Source organism: Macrobrachium rosenbergii, chromosome 54, assembly GCF_040412425.1.
Source record: "Macrobrachium rosenbergii isolate ZJJX-2024 chromosome 54, ASM4041242v1, whole genome shotgun sequence".
NCBI classification, from domain to species: Eukaryota; Metazoa; Arthropoda; class Malacostraca; order Decapoda; family Palaemonidae; genus Macrobrachium; species Macrobrachium rosenbergii.
In genome coordinates this window covers 6,569,831-6,577,330 of record NC_089794.1, presented here as the reverse complement: position 1 = coordinate 6,577,330, position 7,500 = coordinate 6,569,831, and positions in this window count along the sequence as shown.

Here is a 7,500-nt window from a genome sequence, read left to right as displayed (position 1 = left end):
ATATATATATATATATATATATATATATATATATATATATATATATATATATATATATATATATATATATATATATATATATATATATATAGACACACACACGTGCGTAGTATTAAGCAGTTTTACCTGCCATTCAGAATGTAAGAGTTACAACGTAAACATGACTGACCATGCTCCGGTAGAAAATTAATTGTTCATACGTAATAGGCAGCTTTCTGTTTTGTTCTCTTGCTCGGGTCCCGACTCCGCTGTTCATTTGGGCTGCTTGGGAATATGACGACAGAACCACATGTACGGCGGCCAAACTACAGTCGAAGGGACATTTCCATAGAGAACTTTCTCTCCTATTGTAGATGGTACCATAAATCACCTTTTTACGTGATATTGGATTTTATGAAAGTGACAGGTAAATGAGAAAATCAGTTTCAGTCCTCAGCTTGTTTGAACTCTCACCCATAATGTGCAGGAGTTAAAAGCATACAACCTTACCAACCACACCTAGGTTCTTCATTGGAGAGGGGGGGGGGTAGACCTCTCGGCTAGCACGCTGTTGGCCCAGCGTTCGACTCTCCGACTGGCCAATGAAGAAGTTATTTCTGGTGATAGAAATTCATTTCACGTCATAATGTGGTTCGGATTCCACAATAAGCTGTACTAGTGCAGCAGATTGCTGTAAAAATCGTTCAGATAGTGAAACAAGCATGAAATTTGGCACAAACATTCCTAAGACTACGCTCTCTTAGAAAGGGCGCTGGCCACCTGAAAATCCAAGATGGCGGCTATTTTTCAAAATGGCCGCCATCTATGTTGAGATTCACTGGTTTGGGAGCATCTATTGATGGAATATGCCAGTTTTTTTTTTTTAAACCTCGACTTTTAGGTTATAAAAATGTTCCATACCACATTTTATTGAAAACCCTTACTAAAATGAATTGTAACCAAGATGGCGTACAAAATGGTTGCCATAAAAGTTTTTTTTCTATCCACAGCGCTAGCAGACATAGAGACCAACTGTTTTTATTTAATGGTATATTCATGTGATCAGACAGTTTAACTAATATGCTATTTTCAACTGAAATAGTAATGGTATGGTCACATACAACATTGTGTCTAAGACTGTAACCATAAAAAGAAAAGAAGAGAAATACGGACTAAACGCAACCAATCTATGTATAGGTCTCTCAACCTACACCTTTGAAAAATTCGAGGATAAGAAGGTAGGCATAGCATGACACGTTGGATGCTCAAGCTAGATTATCTACTGAAGAGAGGGCAATATTTATCTAGACTTCACATTTGCAAGTGCACAGAGCTGTGCAGGAAGACCCAGCTTGTAGCACTTGCACCTTTCCCAACAGCCTGCTTTGCATCCACATTTGGTAAGCTGTTGGCAACTCTTGGCTAAGGGCGAGTTGGTTGTCCAGAGGACTTGCCATGCTTCACCAGACTTTTGCCATCCCACTCAGCAGGGTTCTCTGGCTGTGGCTGACACTGGGTGGCCTGCCCCCACACACAACCAGCCTGGTATGCAGCACGCTTGGTGTGTTGGAGGAGAGCTCCTGGTTGGTGGAATGGCCTCATATGCCCTTTGTTTTCTGGCAAACATATCAAGTCTAGCCTCATCCACAGTGCCAGTAGTGCTGGATCTTTCATACATAAGTATGACAAACCTCTCAGGACCTTCAGGTCACTCTCTTCCACTCTGAGAGGGTAGTGACTCAGTTTGGAGAACACAGTGGAGGCCTCTGGAAAGATGTTCCATGTCTGCCAGGCGGTCTTCTTGCCCTTGCTCCGGAAGGCTAACACTGTATCACAGCCTGTGAACGCATGGAAGAAGAGCATGCCATTCACCTTCTCCTGGCCCAGAGAGTTGCACAGGTCATGCACAGCAATCCAGCGCAGGCTCTGGCCTTGGCCAAATGCCACCCATAGCTTCTCTAGCCCTAGATTGTGGAGAGTGGAGAAAGCACTGACTGCAACGACAAGAACATCTGTGTCATTTGCTTTAACCGTGATGGTCTTGGCTCCATGTTCTGTGGCATATTTGGCATGGAGAAAGATGCGGTGTCAGCTTCCTCATGAGAGCACTTTTCCAGTCCCTGAAGACTAGCCTCATGAGTGCTGAGGACAGCAGACCCTTTCGTGGCAATGACAACATTTGTGGCAGACATCTGGGCAACTTTGTCTGCCAGAACTGGAACAACTCTGTCTTGTTGGCATCGTGTCTTAGGAAATTGCGCCAGTTGGATGGAATTGTGTTCTTGTCTGTCACCTTGCGCCTTCCTCCTTGACCACGTTGGAGCCTGGTCTCAGCTTTGAGGCTGGATGTATTGTATACATCAAATACAAGATGTGATGATGTGTACTTGCTGCTATAGGATTGTATCACAGGTTCTTTGTTTGAAAGGAAGCTGGTGAGATGTTTGTGAATGTGTCCGGCAATTCAGGCACCGACCTCACTTTCTCAGGTGCAAACTTTAGTTGCTGTCTTTCCTGTCCAGTGTTCTCCTTGGTGGGGTGCTGAAATATGGAGATGCTAGTTCCATGGAAGGAGGTAGTGGCAGTAGTTGCAGATGGGTTGTGGTCGATGTTGTCCATCACTGCAGTGGTGAACAACCCTTTTCGCAGTACTGGGGACAGACCACACCCTCCTCCACATATTTGCTAACTGTGGCATCTCCTAACTGTGCAGAGACCTCCAGTACTCTGTCATAAGAGATACTGAGGCCATACTGATGTAGCATTTCAACCAGGTTTCTCTTCCTGGTTTTGGCATAGACTGAGAGTCCCATGTAGACTGGGAATGGTGTTTCTCTGTCTTTGGAGTGTCTATGAGTTGTTGCTCCTCTTTGTATCGGGAGTAGCAGTTGAACTGCATGAGCTGTGCAATGGCCTGGTCTGACTTTGATGCTCCAAATCGTAACTGTGACTTGATGTCAGCCCCATGCTCAACCATCCCTACAAACTGGAGCAGGAGAGGAGGCACAGAATTTCGTACACAAGCCTCAGAAAATGTGCCATCAAACCGTGACTGATGATCAAGTATAGACTTTCTGAGAATATTTGCTGCTTTAGCAATGATAACTGCCTCTGAAAGATCAGATGATTGAGCAAGTGCTTTTCCCACATCCTTTTGAAATGCAAGTAATACATCTCTGCCAGATTTATGAGCCTCAAGTTCTGGAATTTCTGCCAGAAGTTTGTCTTTGAGTCTCGTGGAATTTACACTTGGTGACTCTACACCTAATTGTTCCAGACGTTGTTGGTAAAGGTGGCAAATATCTGCCAGCCGAAATGTGACTGGATCATCTGAACAAAGGTTGTTTTCAACAATGTATGTCATCAGTTCTGACAGAACTAGTGGATACACATCTGATTCTGACTCAGTGCTACCTTGGTCTTTCTCAAGGCTCCTCAGGTAGGACCTTTTCTGTTGTAGAGGGCACAAAGACAGGCATGGTGATACTTAAACTCCTGTGCAATGACATCCCCACCAGTCAACTTAGCAAGGAGCTTGCCATCACTAAGTATCTCTGCACATTCACGCAATTTCAAGTCAAGGCCCTTAGTACTAGCCTGTCTGAGATCAGATGCAGGTGCCACTTTCTCAGAAAATGCAAACTTCATTGTCATGACTGGTTCGGCGCAGTTTTGCACGACTAGTCTCAGTGTTGCTGGTCTGGTCATTGGATTGTCGCTTTCTTGCACGGTCCAGTTTAGTGTTGTTAAACAACAAGCGACAGTTCACATGGTATTTTGCTGCATTTTTTCCTGAGAGTGGCCTCTATGCCATCACCTTCATCCAGCCTTGCTGGATCCATTATCAGTGGCATTTCATTAATTTCACTGAACATGGGAATGTTCCTTGCCAGCATTGTGTACCCATCATGGTCTAGGACATGATGACTTGGAGGTGATGTCAAGTGCTCACCTCTTTTGTCCTTCTGACAAAGACAACACAAACTCCAGTTTGTTTTTCTACTGCTCAATATTGATTGGCATCACATTCTGCCATGATTTCACTTTTGATTAAGGCCGAGGGTTATCCTTTTACCACCTTAAACAAAGCACACATTCCTGTATGGGATTCAACTAGGTTTCGGTCTCCCTACACCTAGCCCGATCATTCATCCAGTGCCATTTAAGTCCCGTGTGATCTGTACACCATCCGGGTAAGTACATGAACCATCATGTACAGCCCCCATACCCTTGGCTCGGCTCTCCCGCGCTGGCACATCCTGTCTATTCAGGTGCGGCTATCTAACTATAGCTGGTCTGGGGCTGTTAGAAAGCATTTGGGACACTAAATTAAACTATACTACAACTACTAGTCTAAGACTACAGGATTAGTAAAGCTGGATTAGCTGGCACTGAACCCCATGCTGAGTTACACAGCAGTGATGTCACCAGTGTGCCCTGGTTGTGTGCAGACATACACTCTTTTACATTTATTAATTTTCCTTCAAAATTGATGAGTTATTCGAAAGAGATGGCCTCATTAGGATCTAAAACCACAGAAACCAAGATCCATGCTTAAAACGATAATTGTTGAACGGGCATTATTTCTCATTATAATTATTGTTTCTACCTTTTCTTGGCAGCCATATAGCCCCCATATTTAAAGGTAAACTGTACTGGGAAGCTACAGAAACATAATATTCACAAGAAATAGTATGGAAGAGCTTTACCATATTGCTAGAAGCAAATACATGCCATTCTAGTGAAAAAATTAGCCAAAATCTGTCGATACTGGCCGCCATCTTGAATTTGGCCGCCATATTAAATTTTTTGCGTGGCCAGCGCCCTTTTCTGATAGACGGAACTTTAAAGAGCACTTGTGCAAAATTTCATGCTTGTTTCACTATCTGAACGATTCTTATGAAATATGCAATTATCTGCTGCACTATACATTGTAGGTCCCGTTGCTAGGTAACTAGTTGGCTCATAGCCACGTAAAATACATGTAATCCTTATGGCCAGCCCTACGAGAGCTGTTAATCAGCTCAGTGGTCTGGTTAAACTAAGATGTACTCAACTCAACCAACCACACCTGGCTAACAAACTTAATTCTTTCTCTCCGCCATCACTGCCACGTATGCACCCACTCAGCGTTAGCCTTAAGAATACTTTCATTGGTAAATCTCGCACACCACTGTATAAGGCTTTATAAATCCTTTTTAGTGTGATTTTCATAACAGCTAAGAAACATGGTAGTTGAATGAGAAAATAAGTTTCAGCCCTTAAGTAGTTCGGCATTGCAACCAAGATGCAAATGTGTCACGATTAAGCAACATTGCCGAACATGCCATGGCAGAAAACAATTTTCGGCTCTCATAAGGTAGTGCTACGTATTTCCCTACCCGCTGTTAGCCTCAAGAAACGTTTATGAAAAATGTTCACTGACGCCAGGGCAGGCGATATCATCAATTACTTTTCTATTTTATGTATATCAATGTTTATCAGTACATAGTTGCTAAATGAGAGGATAGGTTTCAGACTTTAGGGGCTTGAGCTCTTTTCAAATTCTTAGGAACTGCAGACATACTATATTACTGACTATACCGTAGTATATGCTTGCCAGCTGTCAGCCGCAGGTATACTTTCATCAAAAGTTATCTTGCACCCCAGCGCAGATAGCATCGCAAGCCCTTCTTTCTCGTCATATATATGAATGCTAATGTAATTAGCTGTTAACGAAATGAATATGCTTTAGCCCTCAATTAGTTAGAACTCGTATCCAATCACTTAACATGTCATGCTGAATAATTCTGAGAGAATGTGACTTCTTTGCATCTTGGATGTGGGTTTAAATTGCTTGAGGGCTCGAACGTAATCTTGCACTTAAAAATATAAAATCGTTCTATAATTTCATGTGGATTATAGCTGAAATGATACTGAATAACATACTGGATATGTTCGAGCTACGTGTAGTTGTTGAATTAAAACTATGTTCATTGAAAGAGAAAGTTTTCTACGAAAGAATGTATGAGGCTGGCAGGTAGTAGGCATATGTTTAGCACTTACTTCTGGGTAGGAAATAATAGACTTTTGCTGTAGTGTGGTCAGAAATGATGGGTTCTTGTAACGCCTATGTATCTTGGATGAGAGTTCAAACCGCCTGTGAGGTTATACTTATTCTCTCATTTAGCTACTCCAGATAACTGTACTGCCGTCCACATCAAGGGTAATGAGAAAGTATAATCTTAAGATAATCCATGAGTGAGAAAAAAAATGAAGATAATGATACAGAAGGATGTCATTCATACCTGAATTGTATATTATTATTAATAATAATAAGTAGCATATATATCATGCTTTCAGATGTTAAGGATACTATTGCTAGTAAGATAATGCTAATATTTGTAAAAACTCAAAGTGCATTGTTGGGCGTTACATATAGTTATTTACTCTAATAGTCTATAGTTAGGTGAATTGGATTTTATTGCGCTTATGGTAACGCCATCATTGATATTTTGGTTAATAATTTTCGTCCCTAAAAGTACTGTCGTTTCTACACATAAAAGTAAATACCTATTGATTTACTTAATAAGAAAATAACTGCATAAACTTGTAAAGATAGACCGCATTTTATTTCAAAAATGTAAAAGGAAAATGTAGAAGAAGCTTTGTTTTGACTTTTAGTTATTTTCCGTCACTCATTAGGATGCAACATGGAGACATACTGTATATTCATTATATTAAAGATCATAAAAGAAACGAATCTTTTTCATTAAAAACGAATACTGCATTCTAAGGACCTCAACCATCAGACCACATAAAAAATTATTTAATAAAACGAGCAGGCTTTGTTCTTCCAACTCAAGAATGAATCATATTTTTTGACTCGCCATTCCGTGTAGAGAACGCTTCCAGTAAACATTAGGAGTGACGTCACGTTCGCCCGAGGTGACGCAGAGTGCATACTATTTACCCTAACTCTGCTAAACGTTCCTCTAAATTCTGGACACAGGCGACAAATATTTCTCGCTGTTGTAGCGTGTAATAGCAGATAAGTATTAGGAATGAAATCCACGTACGTTGAATATTGTCCAAAGAAGAACTTTAACTTTTTTTCTATGTGGAGTCGTGTTTCACTCAAGAGCGCGTTTCTTAATTCCAAAGCTTATGAGGAGCAATTGTTTATCTAATGACATTGCGTAGGAAAGTAATTCACCTTTATATTAATTATCTGCTTGTCCCTTTCTTTATTTGGCTATCGTCAGTGCCAAGGAGCTCTCTACATAAGTTATTTCTTTCCCTCACTGCCTCTCCTATATAAATGTTTGGCAACTACCTAAATGTTCTTACGAGTCTATCTGTCTGTCTCGTTAGTATATTTATTATCTTGGTCAAACAGATATATATATATATATATATATATATATATATATATATATATATATATATATATATATATATATATATATATATATATATATATATATATATATATATAAATTAGGCTACAAATCTCTTTTTGATATCTAATTCGCTCAACAT